The 20,241-nt window shown below is 45.8% G+C and overlaps 1 protein-coding gene across 1 annotated transcript in view; it reads right to left on the bottom strand.

Annotated features, from left to right (window-relative positions):
• The window catches only part of LOC138975484 (LIM domain kinase 1-like), a 61,479-nt gene that overhangs the window by 26,464 nt on the left and 14,774 nt on the right, over positions 1-20,241 (bottom strand). The window lies entirely within an intron of this gene.

The following is a 20,241-nucleotide window of genomic DNA, read 5'->3' as shown; positions in this document are numbered from 1 at the left end:
TTCACCAAGTTTGGCGACGATCGGTCCGTTCATTCTTGAGATCTATATGCGAACACAAACAAACAAACAAACAAATGGACCGAAACCTATACACACCCCTATACCGGGGGTGTAACAACAACAAGGGATATATACTACATACAGAGAAGCGTACAAAACCCAATCTAAGGCTGCCTTCGACCAAAGAACTACTGCTCGACTAAATAGTTAGGGTCAGAAACCATCATCAAATGCAGTGATCTTCCTGCATGCATCTCACATCTCACTGGACCCCGTAACAGGAAATACAAGCCCGTGCAGTGCTTGGAACGATACATGATGTCCATTTGCTTGGATTGCTTCGATGGCCTGTGTTCTTTGTGTATGTACTTCTCGTGAATATTCACTCAGTCCCTATGTATTGTTCTAAGTTCTGTGTGCAGGAGAGAGAGCGGGATATTCAGGAGGTGAGAAATGGAAGAGATGGGCGGGGTGTGGAAAGAATGATTGCCTGTGTGAAATGTGCGCGTGACACGGAAACAGACTCCAATTACTACAACTTGGCGATCACTCTTCCTGTCAACAACAAGCATGCTCTTTCAACCAACATGTAAAACGCTAGTTAAACAAGTGACCGTTCACTGGCCAATCATGTAAAACGCTAGTTAAACAAGTGACCGTTCACTGGCCAATCGAGCCAACTGCGCTAGAATGACAGCAAGAACATTGACCAACACACGCACGTAAATGTTTACATACACATTCGACCTAATACTTACACGTACACACGGACACAGAAACACATGCACAATGTAATCATACAGATATAGGGAGGGATACGGACCCACAGACATACTCGTAACCGGAAGAAGTGTCGCAACTCGCATTCAAAGGTACATTAATGAGTCAGCGTCTTTAGACACGCACGCACGCACGCAAAAACAGACGCACGCAACGCGCACAGACGCACGCAAAACACACACCACCACACACACGCAACGCGCACAAAACACAAACACGCGCGCGCGCGCACTTACGCACACAACCCGCACACACACACATGTACACGCACGCACGCACGAACGCACACACACACACACACATGTACACGTACACACACACACACGCACGCACGCACACACAGTGACACATTGGAAAACACCGCCATGAGTAAGCATCTTCGGCGTCATTGACAAACCTCCAAAAGGGAAAAGAAAGGTCACCTGTTACTATTCTATTCTCACGAGTATACAATGTACAATAACCACTGTTCTACGTTCAAGTATTACACCCTACGCATGGAGACTATTTCCTTGCGGAAAATCAAAGGAATGTCCTTGGACAAACCCAAACTAAATGACTTCTCTAAAATAGTTACACACAGAAATCAATGGGTGGGTTTGTATATATTTCTGAGACAATGACTGTGATGGGATGAAATTGCCGAACAAAACATTTTGTTGAGAGCTCGTTAGTTCTGTTTTATATACATGTTATCAAAATGACTCCGCCTTGAGGAAGTCTGGTTATCAATAGTGACACAAATGTGAATTATTGTTTGTACATGTATAGATATGTATAAACTAGGGTGGAGGCAAACTGTTCGGTTCGTCATTGTTTGCTATTACTATTTACAACACAATACCTACAATAAAAGTGTATTTCCTGTTACGTGTAGACGATAATATCTTATTTGTTTCCATGCAACAATAAAACACACACAAGTAGACTAGAATAGCATCGCGTTTACGCAGTCTTGAACTTTCTAATCTACTTTATAGTTTTTGTTTGTTCAATCCTTCTGCTTCCTTTTCTCTTCTTCTTTTGTTACGTTCCTGGGCTGCACCTGCGTGTTTTCCCCCACGAGTGGGCTTCTGTATGTATAACCGTTCCCCTTTGCTGTTTCAGGCAGTCAAACTCCGTTTTCAAAGGGTCTCGAATTGTTCAGCATTTAGCAATCAGGCATTGAAACTAGAATGTTTCAGATCATTTTAAAATGTGTTACAACTTCAAAATAACAAAGTATAATGCTGCATGGATTGAAACCGAAGAGAAGTTTGTAACTACACCCTCAGAGCTAAAAAAAAAATAAAAAAAATAAAAATAAAAACAACAACAGATTTCAGCCCAAAATCTGAATATTCTCATGACCAGTAAAATTCCACGTTGTCAAACTTTCAATCGCTGTACGCGTGCTTCATGTTTTCTTTTTTCTTTCGTGGCTGCGTAAAAGGATTGTGAGCATTGACGTACGCAACAGCTTTACCTATGACCCATTGTTTCTCCCACAGAAACGAAATTTACTGCCAGTATAAGTCCAAAATCGAACTCCACAAAAGAAAAAGAAAATTCTACACCGTAGTTTATGAGCAGAAACAAAATCTTAAATGCCGTTCATAAAAGAATACAACAATCGATTTCAAACTGCTAAAATCCTCTCCCCCGAAACCCTCAAAGTCTGCCCTTGCCCCCCCCCCCTCACACACCCTCGAAAATGTTAAAACACCACCCGCCTTTATATATTACCCTCCGCAACCCCCCCCCCCCCCAACCCCTCTTCTCAGAATGAAATTCAGTGCTTGGCAGTCGGAGACAAAACAAACATTTCTTTCAAAATTTTAAAACACAACCCACATTCCTTCTACACTCCCCCACTTTGTGTGTGTGTGTGTGTGTGTGTGTGTGTGTGTGTGTGTGTGTGTGTGTGTGTGTGTGTAAGTATGTGTGTGTGTGTATGTGTAAGTGTGTGTGTGTGTGTGTGTGTGTGTGTGTGTGTGTGTGTGTGTATGTGTGTGTGTATGTGTGAGAGTGTGTGTGTATGTGTGTGTGTCGATCTCTCTCTCTCTCTCTCTCGCTCTCTCTCTCTCTCTCTCTCGTGAACAATGTTGAAGGTGCATTTTGCACAAGCAGTAGCTGCGAGACGCCTGCACCATACTGTGCAACAGCCCTGTAAGAACATAAGATAGACGTGCGAGTTGGTGCGAAGACATTCACAATCAAGGATCGATTGTGGTTTGTTTGCGCAAACTCTATAAACCTTGAAAGGAAAGGAATCACACCTTGCTGGTCATACATTTTGTCTGCACTAGGAATCATACCCTCAGTCCTGTGTGCCACAATACCGGCTGTCCGCAGTTGTTTCTTGTTAAAGGCACAGTAAGCTTCCCGTAAACCACCACAGATACTGTCATAGTGCTCGCTTTCTTTGGAGCCAGCCGCCGCCGACAAGTTCGTGTGACTCGCAGCCGTTTGTTGCGTTTTAGAATCAGAGGTACACAATAACGTGCTATTGCAGATACAGCTAGTCGCATTGAAATCACAAACTGACTACTAAATTGTGAGAAAACAAGAAGGGCAAAGCCCATACGACTCACATGCTTGACCTTGACCTTTACATGACCTTGACCTTCAGGGTCAAGGTCAAATAACTAAACCTAGCAATGACATCATACACTAAGAACTGCTTTACACATTTTTCCTACCAAAATACATGTGACCTTGACCCAAGGTCAAGGTCATCCAAGGTCAAGGTCATCCAAGGTCATGCAACACAAAGCTGTTAATTCAAGACATAGGAAGTACAATGGTGCTTATTGGCTCTTTCTACCATGAGATATGGTCACTTTTAGTGGTTCACTACCTTATTTTGGTCACATTTCATAAGGGTCAAAGTGACCTTGACCTTGATCATATGTGACCAAATGTGTCTCATGATGAAAGCATAACATGTGCCCCACATAATTTGTAAGTTTGAAACAGTTATCTTCCATAGTTCAGGGTCAAGGTCACTTCAAAATATGTATACAATCCAACTTTGAAGAGCTCCTGTGACCTTGACCTTGAAGCAAGGTAAACCAAACTGGTATCAAAAGATGGGGCTTACTTTGCCCTATTTATCATATATAGGTGAGGTATTCAATCTCAAAAACTTCAGAGAAAATGGGAAAAATGGGAAAAATAGCTGTTTTTTAGACAACATTTATGGCCTCCGCAACCTTGACCTTAAAGCAAGGTCAAGATGCCATGTATGTTTTTTGGGGCCTTGTCATCCTACACAATCTTGCCAAATGTGGTACTGATAGACTGAATAGTGTCCAAGAAATATCCAACGTTAAAGTTTTCCGGACGTCCGGACGGACGTCCGGACGGACGGACGGACGGACGGACGGACGACTCGGGTGAGTACATAGACTCACTTTTGCTTCGCATGTGTGTCAAAAAAAGGAAAGTGTGTGACACGGGTTCAAGATGGCTCTGTGGTTAGATAAACCACGAAATCTGGTGTGTGGTTTACGTAAGCTAAATAGCAATTCAAACGAACTGTTTCATTTAATGCTATTGCAAGTGTGTTCCATAAGGTTAGAACTGCTTTTTTCATTAGAAGATTTAAATCGTTTTGTAAACCATTTGAGACATACTGGGGCTTTAAAGACCATCAAAAAAGCCTGAACAAAAGAAATCTTGAAGCGGAGGAAACTAACTGACTCATCGACCAGAAATTTGGCCTGTCTTTAAACACATCGTCTTTCATTGCATGATGTTACAACAACGGTTTTACTGGTATCAGAGACCGCCCTGTATAATTCTCACTGAATTCTTACCGAATTCAACCAAATGAAAATCTTTGATCAAACCATGTAAGATCCGACACCACATAGTACAGATATCGGGCCAGTCGTTCTACAAACTGGCATCCTGCACACTGAAAAAGAACCAGGGCTCTCCGAAAAAAAACCGCATAATTATATGTGTTGTTTAAAATAAAAAATAAAAATCTTCAGACATTATGAACAGAATGTGTAACCAAAAGGTCGGAGCAAAGAGTGTATCCCTACGGATCCGTAGGGATACACTCTTTGGTCGGAGCATGACAGCGCTAAAGTATGCACGAGGGGATTGGGTACACCAAGTTCGTGCCGATGTCTACACTAAATCTGCCACAGTACAGGGCTGGAGTAGTGCTTGCACACTGCTGTATACTCCCCCACAGGAGTTAGTAGCCATTTTACGATCTCAGCAGAAGACAAAGTGGCGGCAATGACTATTAGACGGGAGCTTTCCACTGGAATTGGGAGGACGGGAAAGATAACTAAACAAGATCTATCCGACTGTAACTGCAAAGGCAAGAACACAAGGAGGTTGGGTTGGGGCGAGTCAAGGGGCCGGTCATACTATATTTCACGGCGGCTCCTCTGTTTGTGTCCGGCTGTTACTTTGAGGGGTAGCGGACCATTGGGATATATATACATGTATCAAAATACGGGCGGGGAAGCATTCTCAGTCCACGTGATGATTAGAATAATTATGTGCATTTTAATCGCTAAATACCCCGGGTGCACGTAACACACAAAACAGGTTTCAGTTCTGTTTGTTTGGTTTGTTTGTTTAGATTCAGTCTACGCTGCCATTGTGCAAAATTACGCGCCACTAAAACATGCACGTTAGTGTGTGTGTGTGTGTGTGTGTGTGTGTGTGTATGTGTGTGTGTGTGTGTGTATGTGGGTGTGTGTGTGTATGTGTGTGTGTGTGTGTGTGAGAGAGAGAGAGAGAGAGAGAGAGAGAGAGAGAGAGAGTGTGTGTGTGTGTGTGTGGGTGTGTGTATGTGTGTGCGCGCGCGCGCGTTTGTGTGTTGGAGAAGAGTGAGGCACACAGTTAAGCCCATAATAATGATGAGTGAGCTCACTCAATGTATTGAGTGTGTGTAGTTTGTGTCTGTCCGTCCGTTTGTCAGTGTGTCCGTCCTTACGCTGGCGGGGGTGTATGTGATAGTGCGCGTGTACTTTTATCAGTGCTGGTATCACATAAGTGTGGACAGGGCGGTGTCACTCACACATCAATCGTGACTCACATATCAATCGTGACCATACAAAAACTCGCCAGACACACACACACACACTCGCTGACGCACACCCACAGACACACACGCATACTGTGATGGCTCTACCACACCCAGCGAGATCAATCAGGATAAGGGATCAAGCGAGTGATGTTTGGAGACACAGCAATCTGTGAGTGTTGCTCCACTTTTATCATGCAAACCGGGACAAAAACTTCTGCACATCGCTGTCCGCTAAAATAACGCCTTGGGCAGACAACTGCTCGCATAAGTAACAAAAGTCGCGTAAGGCAAAAATACAACATTTAGTCCAGCTGTCAAATTCACAGAATGAAACTGAACGCAATGCAATTTTTCAGCAAGACCGTATACTCGTAGCATCGCCAGTCCACTGCTCGTGGCAAAGGCAGTGAAATTGACAAGAAGAGCGGGGTAGTAGTTGCGCTGAGAAGGATAGCACGCTTTTCTGTACCTCTCTTCGTTTTAACTTTCTGAGCGTGTTTTTAATCCAAACATATCATATCTATATGTTTTTGGAATCAGGAACCGACAAGAAATAAGATGAAAGTGTTTTAAAATTGATTTTGAAAATTTAATTTTGATCATAATTTTTATATTTTTTAATTTTCAGAGCTTGTTTTTAATCCAAATATAACATATTTATATGTTTTTGGAATCAGAAAATGATGAAGAATAAGATGAACGTAAATTTGGATCGTTTTAAAAAAAAGAAGGTTTTTTTTACAATTTTCAGATATTTAAAGTCATTAATTAATTTTTAAGCCACCAAGCTGAAATGCAATACCGAAGTCCGGCATTCGTCGAAGATTGCTTGAAAAATGAGGGTGTGACAGTGCCGCCTCAACTTTTACAAAAAGCCGGATATGACGTTATCAAAGGTATTTATCGAAAAAAAGAAAACAAAACATCCGGGGATATCATTCCCAGGAACTCTCATGCAAAATTTCATAAAGATCGGTCCAGTAGTTTGGTCTGAATCGCTCTACACACACACACGCACAGACACACACACATACACCACGACCCTCGTCTCGATTCCCCCTCTATGTTAAAAAATTTAGTCAAAACTTGACTAAATGTAAAAAGGGTCGGATGAGTTCACTGTGCTTACGTCATTGTCAGACAATTATCATCGATGTTGGTACGTATTGTTGTTGTTTATATCAACAATGGCGAAATCGACAAAACATTGTAGTGACAGTGACAGTGTTTAGTATCTGAACCGTTTATGGCTAATCCAACAGCATACTGTAACACCACTGTGTGATTCAATACGGCTAAGCACAATTACAACACAAAGCCTAGATCAATCCCAAACCAAATACTTTGAATTCCATTTCCACACACTCAATATATTCATGATAAGAAAGGGAAAGGAATGAAACCTTAACACAAAGGCAAATGGCAAACGACTGAATCATTCACACAGATTATGCGTTACGTCACAGCTATCTGTATCCTGGGTGGCCCCCGGAAGGTGAAGGAGGTCAAATACGACGAGACCTTACCTAGTTGTCGCCCTTGAGCGAAATCATTGAAAGACTTTCAAACGAACACGAGATGGTGACCACAACGCAAGACATTTTGCTAGGATTGATTTTCTTATACAAATTTGCGGAAATGGACATATATTATGCTTCGGAAATGTTCGTAAGTTTTCGGCATTCCTTGGCGTCTATTTTCTCCTACTGTGAAAAAGTTTTGACCAATTGATAATGAGTCAACCGCTCTTTTTTCATGTTTGAACGTCATAAAGCCCTGGAAGTGTGTGATGTTTCAACGCTTCTATCATATCCCTCAGGCTATTCCTCAAAAAGGCTTAACCTTGTGTGCCTGTAGGACTTTTAATATTCATTGCACAGGTTTCAACGATGCAGCCTCAATGACATATGAGACGACATCCCACAGCTGAACGGCCGGCCATAACAACAAAAGGCGGACACCCAACCAGAGTGTATCGGTAATTTCCAATTCTAATGAGTTAGTGACCGCGATGACACGTACCTGACCTGAACCACGAGATCACAGCAGCACATCGTCGACATAGAGAACATACCTTTCCAGCAGGGAGATGTTTCATTACAGGGATACTGACCGCCGATTGAAATGCTTCTTTGTGCCAAAACATTAAAAAAAATATGGCGCAATAAGTCAAATGATCATGGTTATTTCTGTCCTAATTCACGGGTAGTGATTGTTTCGCGTGAGAAATCAACGCTGACTTGCACCTTTAAAATGTGCAGCGCATCTGTTGTGACTTTTGGGTCAATGAGTCATAGCTAGGAGGGAAAGTTTGTGTGCGCGCCTGTGTGTGTTTTTAATCTAAGACAAATGTCGCCAATGTTTTTACAGAGTGGCGTTAAATAAACGATCTTATCATCATCATCATAGCTAGGAGGAAGATACTTTTATGTCGTCAGAACGTTTAAAGCTACCGTCGTTACCGCGTATACCACAACAGATATGCCCAGGCTTCTACATGGCACGGTTGGCCTAGTGATAAGGCGTCCGCCCCGTGATCGGGAGGTCGTGGGTTCGAACCCCCGAACCCCGGCCGGGTCATACCTAAGACTTTAAAATTGGAAATCTAGTGGCTGCTCCGCCTGGCGTCTGGCATTATGGGGTTAGTGCTAGGACTGGTTGGCCCGGTGTCAGAATAATATGACTGGGTGAGACATGAAGCCTGTGCTGCGACTTCTGTCTTGTGTGTGGCGCACGTTATATGTCAAAGCAGCACCGCCCTGATATGGCCCTTCGTGGTCGGCTGGGCGTTAAACAAACAAACAAACAAACAAACAAAGGCTTCTACATGGAAATTCAACCCTCCACTTAAACACATACCAACATGTAACTGCTTGACGACTTACTCTCTGTGCATAGTGGGACTATTTTGTTGATATTAATATCATGATTGACACCAGTGTCAAAATGCAAAGTTCTTGCAGAACCAATCCTGCTGTGAACAGAACACAGCAAGGCTGTGGACTAGTGGTATGTGTTCCAGTAGATTCTAGAAGGATGCTCCCATTCGGTGTAGAGCCTGGACAGATCTGTGACGGCTGATGTGATTCTTCACACGAGACGCATATCGCTCGTCCATGGAAGAGATTCTTTTAGCCAAGCACTCGCTAAAATATTGCAGTATTCGTCAAATGATCAGTTTTTGCGGCGTTTCAATTACACACGTACCTCATGCACAGTGTGGAAAATAAAAAGATTCCATATTTTGCGAGTTCTACAACGGATGAACGTTTATTTGGAACCCTTTCTCACCCCCCCTCCCCCCCAAACAATGTAACCCTTCTACAAACATAAATCTTTGAGAAAAAAAAATGTGATGACTTCCAATTCAAAATCGTCAAATTTGTTTGTCGTCAACATTCCACAGAAAAAAATATAGCTTTATAGGTCTACGGCGAAGACTATGATTTTGACTTATCAAACAAAGGTTTTTGATCATTTCCAAGTCGAAATCGTCGTCGTTTGTCATCAACATCCAAACGCCAACACCCCTTTAAAAGTCCAAAGTGTAGAATTATCAGTTCCACCACCAAGTTAGTGACCTGTACACAACCGCAGGAGGGCCAGTGGCAGTGTATACACCCAGAACGGGGTTAAATATGTATACCCACCAGTGTTGTGTCGACTTCAAGGGAAAACAACTAACTGACGTAGGAAGGGTTTTTGTTTTACAGGATACAACTTCGATAGATACAGGGTCTAACTCCGGGTTTTCGTAGGAGTTTTGGATTCGGATTGACATTTTTGTTCGTTGAGGTCAAAACACGGAACTACGTACAACTGCATAATTTATGGACCATACACATTTTCGCTTTGACCCTTTGTCGACGAGTGACTTACCTCAGTCTCGCATTCTGTTAACTATCGTATTCTAAATGATAGAGAAATGTACAGAAGACTGTGAAGCACTAGAGGCGGTGAGGTTTTGAAGCGCAAGCACGTGGACATAGCTCAGTTGGTAGCGCGCTGGATTTGTATTCAGTTGGCCGCTGTCAGCGTGAGTTCGATCCCAGGTTCGGCGGACATTTATTTCAGAGTCAACTTTGTGTGCAGACTCTCTTCGGTGTCCGAACCCTCCCCCCGTGTACACTACATTGGGTGTGCACGTTAAAGATCCCACGATTGACAAAAGGGTCTTTCCTGGCAAAATTGCTTAGGCACAGTTAATAATTGTCTACATATACCCGTGTGACTTGGAATAATAGGCCGTGAAAGGTAAATATGCGCCGAAATGGCTGCAATCTACTGGCCGTATAAAATTTCATCTCACACGGCATCACTGCAGAGCGCCTAGAACTGTACCCACGGAATATGCGCGATATAAGCGTCATTGATTGATTGATTGATTGACAATCATAAATAAGTAAGTAGCGGTGCAACTCAGAGAGAGAGAGAGAGAGAGAGAGAGAGAGAGAGAGAGAGAGAGAGAGAGAGAGAGAGAGAGAGAGAGAGAGACAGACAGACAGACAGACAGACAGACAGACAGACAGTGTGTGTGTCGCTGTGTCCTAGTTAGCGTGTATTTTTGTGCAGCCCCCCCCCCCCCCTCCAAAGAAAATAATACAAAATCAAAACGTGCACATCTGCCAATTAAGCCTGCTCGAATCAGGTCAAGACCGGAACAATATCCCCAATATCAACACAAGGCACCATTCCCAACAAAAGCGTGCACGTGTCAAACCATGCATGAAAACACGACACAACACCTGTTGCATGTTGGGTGTAGAACATTAATCACATCCTTTCCCCCCCAACACGTAAAACACTGGTGAACGTTAAAGATACCTTCCGACCAATGTAGATCATCGTGTGAACCATCAAAGATCCACCTGGGCTTTCACATACGATATAAGAGATTCCTGCCACGTGGACACATACCAGAATTCAACAACTTGGTTGGTTTCTCTACATGTTGATGACTGTTTGCTGAATGCATGTCGTTTGCTTGTTTGTTTAACGCCCAGCCGACCACGAAGGGCCATATCAGGGCGGTGCTGCTTTGACATATAACGTGCGTCACACACAAGACAGAAGTCGCAGCACAGGCTTCATGTCTCACCCAGTCACATTATTCTGACACCGGACCAACCAGTCCTAGCACTAACCCCATAATGCCAGACGCCAGGCGGAGCAGCCACTAGATTGCCAATGTAAAAGTCTTAGGTATGACCCGGCCGGGGTTCGAACCCACGACCTCCCGATCACGGGGCGGAAGCCTTACCACTAGGCCAACCGTGCCGGTAATGCATGTCGTAATTAACTGACACCAATGTCATCTGCAAAATGTATTTTGCAAAACAACAACCAACTAACCCAAATAACAACAACAGCAACAACGACAAAGAAAATACACACACAAAACACAGACTTTGCACGGAAACCATCTAAGCTGTTGATGTATGGTATGAGACCAAGGCGAAGTTGAAAGCTGCTTTGATGTCACGTAAAGGCCTATGCGGATCTATGTAGGTGTGCATGACGGTATGATGATGGTAATTCAAAGAGCTGTGATGACATTAGCTAATTAGCCGCGTGACTAGTCGATCCATTGGTAACAGCGCTGGCATCACGACAGCTGCGCACCGACCTCGTAAAGGTAGAACACCACGCTAATTCTTGCGTGAAACAATCAAACCCCCTAAAAGAGGATACTTGACCTGTAGAAGCTGAATGAATGAATGCAGGCAGTAAAGGGAGGGGGAGAGTGAGAGAGATACACTGACACAGATTTTGTTGTGTAGGCCAACGACCCATTCACAAACGTGGTGAAACATGGATGTGATTAAAGAAAATGCAGAAAAACGTACGCAACAAACATGCACAAAAACATACAAACACACAAACACACACACACACACACACACACACACACACACACACACACACACACACACACACACACACACACACACACACACACACACACACACACACACAAGCAGACCAAAGCTGTTTTGACGTAACAAAATAAAAATGCAGACTAGAACGTATTGCGCACAACACCATGGAAAACACAGCACAAGTGTTTTGCGCCATGATGTGGCGTTTGTGATCCGTAACCACTGTGTTAGACAGATTTGGTGTATGTGACCTTTAAAGGCCGCCAATTAACTGCGAACAGAACTGGTTGGATCATGGAAAGGTTTGACACAATTGTCGTAACTCGTATGTCCTGCTGTTGTAGTTCGGCGTCAGTACCGTTAATGACAACCTAACTGCGTTGGTTTGTGACATTCTCTTGTTAAGAATTGTTTTGTTGTCGCCCGCAACCCCCCGTCTCCTCCGACAACAACTTCTCCCTTCCACTGGTCCTCTAGCCTCTGTGTTTTACTGCCTTTGGTCCTTATAAACACACACACACAGACACACACACACACAGACACACACACACACATACACAAACACACACACACACACACGCGTAGAAACATCAAGATCTCGCAAACACAAACACACACACACACACGCACACACCCACACTAACGGTAATCGTTAACGATACTGACAGGCGCCATAAAGAAGCTTGCTGGTTGAGTTTTGTGGCGTTGTTTATGTCCGGCCGACCAAACAAACAGTGTGCAAATTGTGTTAGGGCAAGTTGACCGTAATGCCTTTGAGGACAACATGGCAATAAAACTGTATTACGGCCGATTCAGTGGAAAGCTGGGTTAATGGTCTACTTCTGTAGTCAAAATCAGCTACTTATTACCGCAGGGTTTGTGCAGGTTTTTGGTTTGCTCAGCTTTGTTTTCGATTTGGTGAATGACAGGTTCCTCTGATAGTGTCTAGTTTAGATTTCACATTTCCTTCCTTTTTTCAGCCATTACCAACGTCCACGCAGAGACAATGAGTGATCCTCTGCCACCCCCAAAACAACACAGCAAAATACAAAATAAATAAATGAAGAAAAAACAACTTCTTCGGCAGAAATGCTGTGGCCTAGACATATAATTAGAAAACTTCAGGCTCATTTTGAATTCCCAACATCCGAAATTGTTTTGCTCTTTATGGTGTTTTAGCATTCAGAAACTGTCCTCAATTTCAGATATCACTGCTTCCCCCGATTTCTTCTTCTACCCAACATAGCCCTGTCCTCTCCCCCCCCCCCCCCCCCCCCTCATTTACCAACAACAACTACCACCACCATCTTCACCCCCACCACCACTACCACCACCTCCACTTCAACGCCTTTATCACAGATTATCATACTCACTGTAACAAAGTATCCACTATATCTTTTGTTACACCATCAACCTTTAAGTCTACCGATTTTCATTAGGGCAAGGCAAAGGAGCAGCTCCAGACCGGCGTGAAATCTGTGGCCAACAAAAGCCCCCCCTTACTCAAAGTCAAACCAGCGGGTCGTTGCTTCCATCACACTTCAGCGAGGCCGGAAATTGTGCCGACCTGTGATCGCAATCGGTTCCAGACAAACAGCGAACCGATTTCTATTCCCTTTTCCGTAAGGTACAGTGGAAGCCCGCTTTGCAGACCCTCCCTCGTTTAAAGATCAGTCCAGCCCCACCCGCGTTAAAAGATCAGTCCAGCCCCACCCGCGTTTAAAGATCAGTCCAGCCCCACCCGCGTTTAAAGATCAGTCCAGCCCCACCCGCGTTTAAAGATCAGTCCAGCCCCACCCGCGTTTAAAGATCAGTCCAGCCCCACCCTCGTTTAAAGATCAGTCCAGCCCCACCCGCGTTTAAGACCCCACAGTTGTCAAATATTTCGTTCATATCGTCTGTAAGTTCACCCTTCATTTTGCAATACCCCCCTTCTACGGCCAGATTTTATCCCACTTTTGACGGTCTTCCAAAGAGGGGTTCCACTGGAATAGAAAATGGCTCTCGCGACCAGACGAAAACAACAGAAGCGTATAATAGGATTGTTGTTGCATTGTGCTATCCCCTTAAGCACCCGTATCGAAAGTCAGAGTTACTGTGTAAATCCGGTCTTAGGTCTACAAACAATCAAGCGCTCGTCAGCACAAGGAGTATGATAAAGGTGGTTGGTTTTGAAGTACTGTCGTAAGCAGCGGTTAGTCGGTGACGTCTGAACACAAACACGGCTTCCAGATTAGTTTGTAGTCCTATACGTCAGTTACTGCCCCGTATACACAAGTGCAGTTTTCAGAATAGTTTGTGGTCTTGTACGTCATTAACCACCCCTCCTTCCCCAGATATAAGTACGTTTCTCAGATTAGTTTGTAAACATATATAAGTCAATATTGCCCCCCCCCCCCCCCCCCCCCGCTTGTAAGTACGGGTTTCAAATTAGTTTATAGTCATATACGTCACTAATTGCCCAAACCCCACCCCCGATTTAAATACACTGTTTAGGTTAGTGTGTAATCATTTACGTCAGTCATTGACTCCCTCCCCTCCCCACCCCCCCTCCTACGCAACATGATTTCTCTTTTAACCACACAATTATCCAAATTAACATATCATAATGCAAATCTAAAGGTCACTCTCAGTAACTCACCTCAAAATCATGACGATAATAAGCCGCACAAACAGCAATGGAAAATACCGCAGAAGCTTCAGAAGCCAAGTTGTTGCAGGAGTCACAAATACGGTTAAATAAGGACAACCAAAAATGCAGACCCTAGCAGTCCAACCATCCACGGAAGAGGTAAAAGATTCATCTAGATGCACTGCGGGAGCATGTTGCCATGTTCATGATCAATGTCCACAAAATGAAGCATGTGCTAATTCGAACAATCCACCACAGTAGTACGAGGGTTCATCAATACACCAAACAAGCAGGCTGCTAATGTACGTTTAGATATATATGCCACATCAACAGTCACGATCATTCTTTTTTTTAAATCAGGTCCAAATCCTAAGAGGTATTATTATAGTCAGAATGTCAGTAAAATACAGTACTTATTCAAACAGCCAAGAACAACAGCAAGATTGGTCCATAAACGGTTTAGACTACCTATGATCACCTATCGGCCGAGACTGCACTCATCTTGCAAGTAACAGGATCAAGACTCAAGTGATGGTATGTAGCCAAGTCGAGACACAAAACGTCGCTTTTCCTTCGTAGCTGCATGCACTTTCTACAGATATATATATATATATACAACAGTCGTCAACTTTCATTCGAATTTCACCAAGCTGATGTTCCTAGTTTCACAGACACCACACTGGAAACTCACATTGGAAGCACCATCCCTCGACCGAGACTTCACGTTTTCTACTTCAGACACAACTTGACAACTCTCGCAATACGCTTGCCCGAGTTGAGTTTTTGCCCCGTATTAGGGAGATGACAGCGGGACTTCAGCTGCCTGTATTTAGCGTTTAACGCCGACTTTACCGGCTGTGTTGAGTGTTTACACCTGGAGGAGGGGTGGTGGAGGTGGGGGTGAGGGGTAAGAAGGAAGAGGGCAGGTGTCGAGCACCTGAACAGGAAAAGTCACTGGTTGCTGATTAGGGCCAGAGCCGATTATAGTGTCGGGACAAAAATTGATCAGATGGTAGATAATCATAGGTGTGTGCTATTGGTTTGGTATTGACTTCTTGATGTGGTTCTTATTGAGGCTATGTCGTGACAATAATGCGAGCAGGATGATAAGGAGGGCTGGTTTTAACTTCCTGGTGATTAGAGGACTTTTTTATTTTATTTATTTGGTGTTTAACGTCGTTTTCAACCACGAAGGTTATAGATTAGAGGACTATGTGTGTGTGTGTGTGTGTGTGTGTGTGTGTGTGTGAGAGAGAGAGAGAGAGAGAGAGAGAGAGAGAGAGAGAGCTGAGAGTGAGAGAGAGAGAGAGAGAGAGAGAGAGAGAGAGAGAGAGAGAGAGAGAGAGAGAGAGAGAGAGAGAGAGAGAGAGAGAGTGTGTGTGTGTGTGCGTGTGTGTGCTTGTTGTGTGCGGGCGTGCGTGCGTGTACGTGCTTGTGTGCGGGCGTACGTGACAGTGCAGGTATGTCTGTCTGTCCGTGCTCAAATCATCCCTTTCTCTGTCGGTGTCTACGTAGGTGTGACACAGACAGATACAGCCAGGTGGAGACATGAGAACTGGCGCGACAGTATACAGAAAAACAACACCATTCATGGCACACACACACACAAAAATAAGAAAAAAGTAAAAACAAGAAGCAAGAACAAGTAGAAGAAGAAAAATATCCGTCCATAACATGCGATTTGAGGCGCTTAGCATACACAGCCGCGTCGAAAACCGTGTAGCCCTTTGACGATGACCGGATTTACAGACCCCCCTCCCCTGCACCTAATTCCTCATCTTATACATCGTCACGTAGGCTACAGATACAGCAGCTGATTTGCACACACTGCTAATCCGCTCTGACCCCTTATAAGCACGCTGGGTGGTGGAAATGGGAGGGGTCGGGGGAGGGAGGGAGGGGGGGGGGGGGGTAGTCAGCTGTTATGGAGATTAAAATCGCGAGAGAGACACAGGTCCTGGGACAGGCTGATCTTTCTTAACCCAGTGTGAGATTTTCAGTGGGGCGACCACCCCCAACCCAGCGCGTCCCCGGGTGGCGGATAGGGGAACGGTCTTCAGATATGGAGATCAGCCGCTTGCGGCCGCGGACCAAACTGGCTCCGGGTGGGATCCCGGAAAATCCTCCCCCCTGTGCTCTCAGGGTAGGACGTACGGGCCATGAGCTAAGGGTGAGGTAACCCCGACAGAAAACCCCGAATGCTGAAGACGGAGGACCCGGGCCGCACGGCGCATTCTAACAAACCACGGGTACACGCACTTACGCAAATGATGACACAATCAACCAGCACAGATGGAAATGGCGCTCGCCCATTGAGGACCCCCCAGGGTGGAGCAGCGTCGGGTCCCATGCCTCAAAGGGACCCAGCCCCAACTACTGGAGGTCCCTCCCGTCCGTCTTGTCACGCCAGGGGACGCGGGAGGAAAGTGACTGGCACCACCACAACCAGGAAGAAACCCAGTCAGCAGCGACCTTTTCAGGTCATGCACTGGAACGCAGAAAGTATCCTGAACAAGAAGACAGAGTTGGAGCATATCCTGCATGAGAAGAACATCAACATCTGCTGTATTCAGGAGACGCACCTGACACCCCAAAAGTCCTTCAAAGTGAGAGGCTACCAATGCCTTAGGTCCGACAGAACAGACCGAAGCAAAGGAGGAATCCTGACCCTCATCAGGAACAACATCAATGCCTGTTTGATAGAAACGCACATGGAGGACTCCGAATATCAGGTGATTCGAATCCAGACGAAGACATCAGAATTCCATCTTGTCAACTTCTACTGCCCCAATGATAGACACCTCGCCCTTGACACGATCCCTGCAAAGGCCTCCAACTTCATCGTGGTGGGTGACTTCAACAGTCATTCACAGAGTTGGGGATATGACCACCTGGATCGGAGAGGAGAAGAGGTGGAGAACTGGCAGGACGACAAAGGTCTCATCCTTTTGAACAGTCCCTTTGACTGCCCTACATTCTACTCCAGAAGATGGCACACTACATCAACTCCTGACCTAGCCTTCTGCACGGAAGACATGCACCAGCTAACCAGCAGAGAGGTCGGAGAACAGCTAGGTGGAAGTGACCATCGGCCAGTCTTTTTGACCCTGGGCATGGAGTCCTGCACTGAAGCTTCCTTCCCACGGTGGAACTACAAAAGAGCGAACTGGTTCCTCTTTAGACACCGCACCAGCGAACTCACCAAAGACATCAGAGTCGAGGGTCGAGACATCAACATGGTGGCGAAGGACTTCAACATGAGCATCCTCAGAGCAGCGCGTGAGTCCATTCCCAGGGGTGCCAGGAGAGACTATAAGCCCTACTGGAGCAATGAATTGCAGGAACTGGATGATGATCTGGCAGACGCCAGAAGGGAAGCAGAAGTCAACCCGTCACAAAACAACAACATCCGCCTCCAGGAAGCCAAAGCCAAATTTCTCAAAAAGAAGCTACAGGCAAGACGGAGAAGCTGGCAAGAGAAAACAAGCTCTCTGAACCTTGAGAAGGATGGCAGAAAGCTCTGGAGGCTCACCAAGCAGTTGAATGATGAGAACACCAGCAGAGGAAAGATCACATTAGAAGAGAACGGGAAGGTGCTAACTGGAAAGCATGCTGCCAACCAATTTGCTGAAAGCTATGCAGCTGAGAGCAACCTCCATGTTATCCCCGAGAAACAGAGAGAAGCAAGAAGAGAGAAAAGAGAGAGACCTGCCAGACAGTCGACAGTGGACGCCATGAGTCAACCACTCACACTCCACGAGCTGCACTCAGCTCTGAAAAAGTCAAAGGCGAAGAAGTCCCCTGGCCCAGACGGCATCACCAACGAGATGCTAACCCACCTTGGTAGTGCAGCAGAGAACAAGCTACTCGAGGTCTTCAACAGCAGCTGGCAAGAAGGATCGCTACCACAACTCTGGCGAGAAGCGATCATGATCCCCATCTTAAAAAAAGGGAAGGATCCAAAGAAGGCCACCAGCTATCGCCCAATCAGCCTCACCAGCTGTGTTGTGAAGACCCTGGAGAGAATTGTGAACGAGCGCCTCAGGTTGTACCTGGAATCCAGGAACCTCCTCGCCCCTGAGCAAGCTGGATTCCGACAGTTCCGCAGCACTGAAGATCAGGTCACTTACCTGGCGCAAGAAGTTGAAGATGCCTTTCAGGAACAGAAGCTGGTCTTCGTCACCTGGATAGATCTTCAGAAGGCCTTTGACAAGGTCTGGAAAGATGGACTCCTTGTAAAACTGCTGAGGAAAGGCGTGTCCAGCAACATGTACCAGTGGATTCGCTCTTACCTCTATAACCGCAGGGCAAGAGTTAACGTCGACCAGACCAAAAGCAAGAAGTTCCTCCTTCGTCATGGCGTCCCTCAGGGCGGAGTCCTCTCCCCCACACTCTTCCTTCTCTTCATCGACGATCTGGTGTCTGAGATGCCCAAGGGGATCAAAGCTGCTCTCTACGCAGACGACCTTGTGATCTGGTGCAAGGAGGAGCACGCAAGTACTGCCACCTACAGAATGCAGCAAGCGGCAGATAGGCTGAACGCATGGGCAGAAGATTGGTGCGTCTCCATCAACAAGGAGAAATCCTCCACCACCCTATTCACACTGTCGCCAAAGCAGAAAGCCGGAACCATTAGGCTTGGTGGAACTCCTCTGAGAGAGGATGAAGAAGCAACGTACCTTGGTGTCACCTTTGACAGGCGGCAGACCTGGAAACCACACATTGCACAGGCAGAGACGAAGGCCCGGCGCAAGCTAGCCATACTCAGGAAGCTGGCAGGTACCACCTGGGGAGCGAACGAGAAGATACTGAAGACAGTATACCAGGGAACAATCAGACCCCACCTCGAGTACGGCTCCACAGCGTGGTCAACCTCAGCCAAGACAAACCTGCAGACCCTTGACCGTGTGCAAAACCAGGCCCTCCGACTCATCACTGGTGCAATGAAATCCACGCCCATCAAGGAAATGGAGAAGCTTACCACCATCCAACCCCTCTGTCAGAGAAGAGAAGCCAAGACTATGGTACAGGCCGAGAAGCTCAAGTGCCTACCCGACCACCCCATGAAGCACAGACTGAGCAACCTCACCAAGAACCGGCTTAAACGGAGCAGTTTTGTACACGAGAGCAAGAGACTTTCTCGACAGTACAGGGAAGTCCTTCCACAGAACACTCTACCTCTGACTCAAGAAGAAGAGGAAACCCCCAAGGCAACAGAGAAACCAGGCATCCAGATCTGCACCAGTGTTCCACATGTTACCTCAGGAGAAGATCAGAATGACACAGCTCGACAGGCACTCACCTTAGCCCTGATCGACGAACAGTACCCAAAAGAGGCGTGGATCCATGTATACACCGATGGATCAGCAACTAACGCCGTGCTCAATGGAGGTGCAGGCATTCTCATCCAGTTCCCTGGGGGACATACAGCTACATCCAGCGTTGCCACTGGCAAACACTGCACAAACTATAAAGCAGAAGCAGAAGCTCTCATGCAGGCCGCCTCCTTCGTTCAGGACTCCGCAGACCCTTGCTACCAAGTTGTCTTCCTCTCGGACGCCCTTTCAGTCCTTCAGGCCCTAGAGAACGACAAACTCCCACAGCTGGCCAAAGCATTACAGATGGTCAGACAAACCAGAAGAGTTGTCCTCCAGTGGATACCAGCACACTGTGGGATACCAGGAAATGAAAGGGCAGATGAGCTGGCAAAAGAAGGAGCCGTGGAAGACCAACCTGAAAACAGTGTCAGCTTTTGTGAGCAGAAGACAATCATCAAGGCATTGATGAGGCCAAGGACAAACAGAGATGACTACCACACAATGTCCAGAGAGCAGCAAGTCAACCTCATCAGGCTGCGTACTGGCCACAACAGGCTCAATGCTCACATGAACCGAAAGTTCAAGCTGGCGCCA

Source organism: Littorina saxatilis, linkage group LG9 (assembly GCF_037325665.1).
Source record: "Littorina saxatilis isolate snail1 linkage group LG9, US_GU_Lsax_2.0, whole genome shotgun sequence".
Taxonomy (NCBI): domain Eukaryota; kingdom Metazoa; phylum Mollusca; class Gastropoda; order Littorinimorpha; family Littorinidae; genus Littorina; species Littorina saxatilis.
This window is presented reverse-complemented; position numbering and strand designations above follow the sequence as displayed.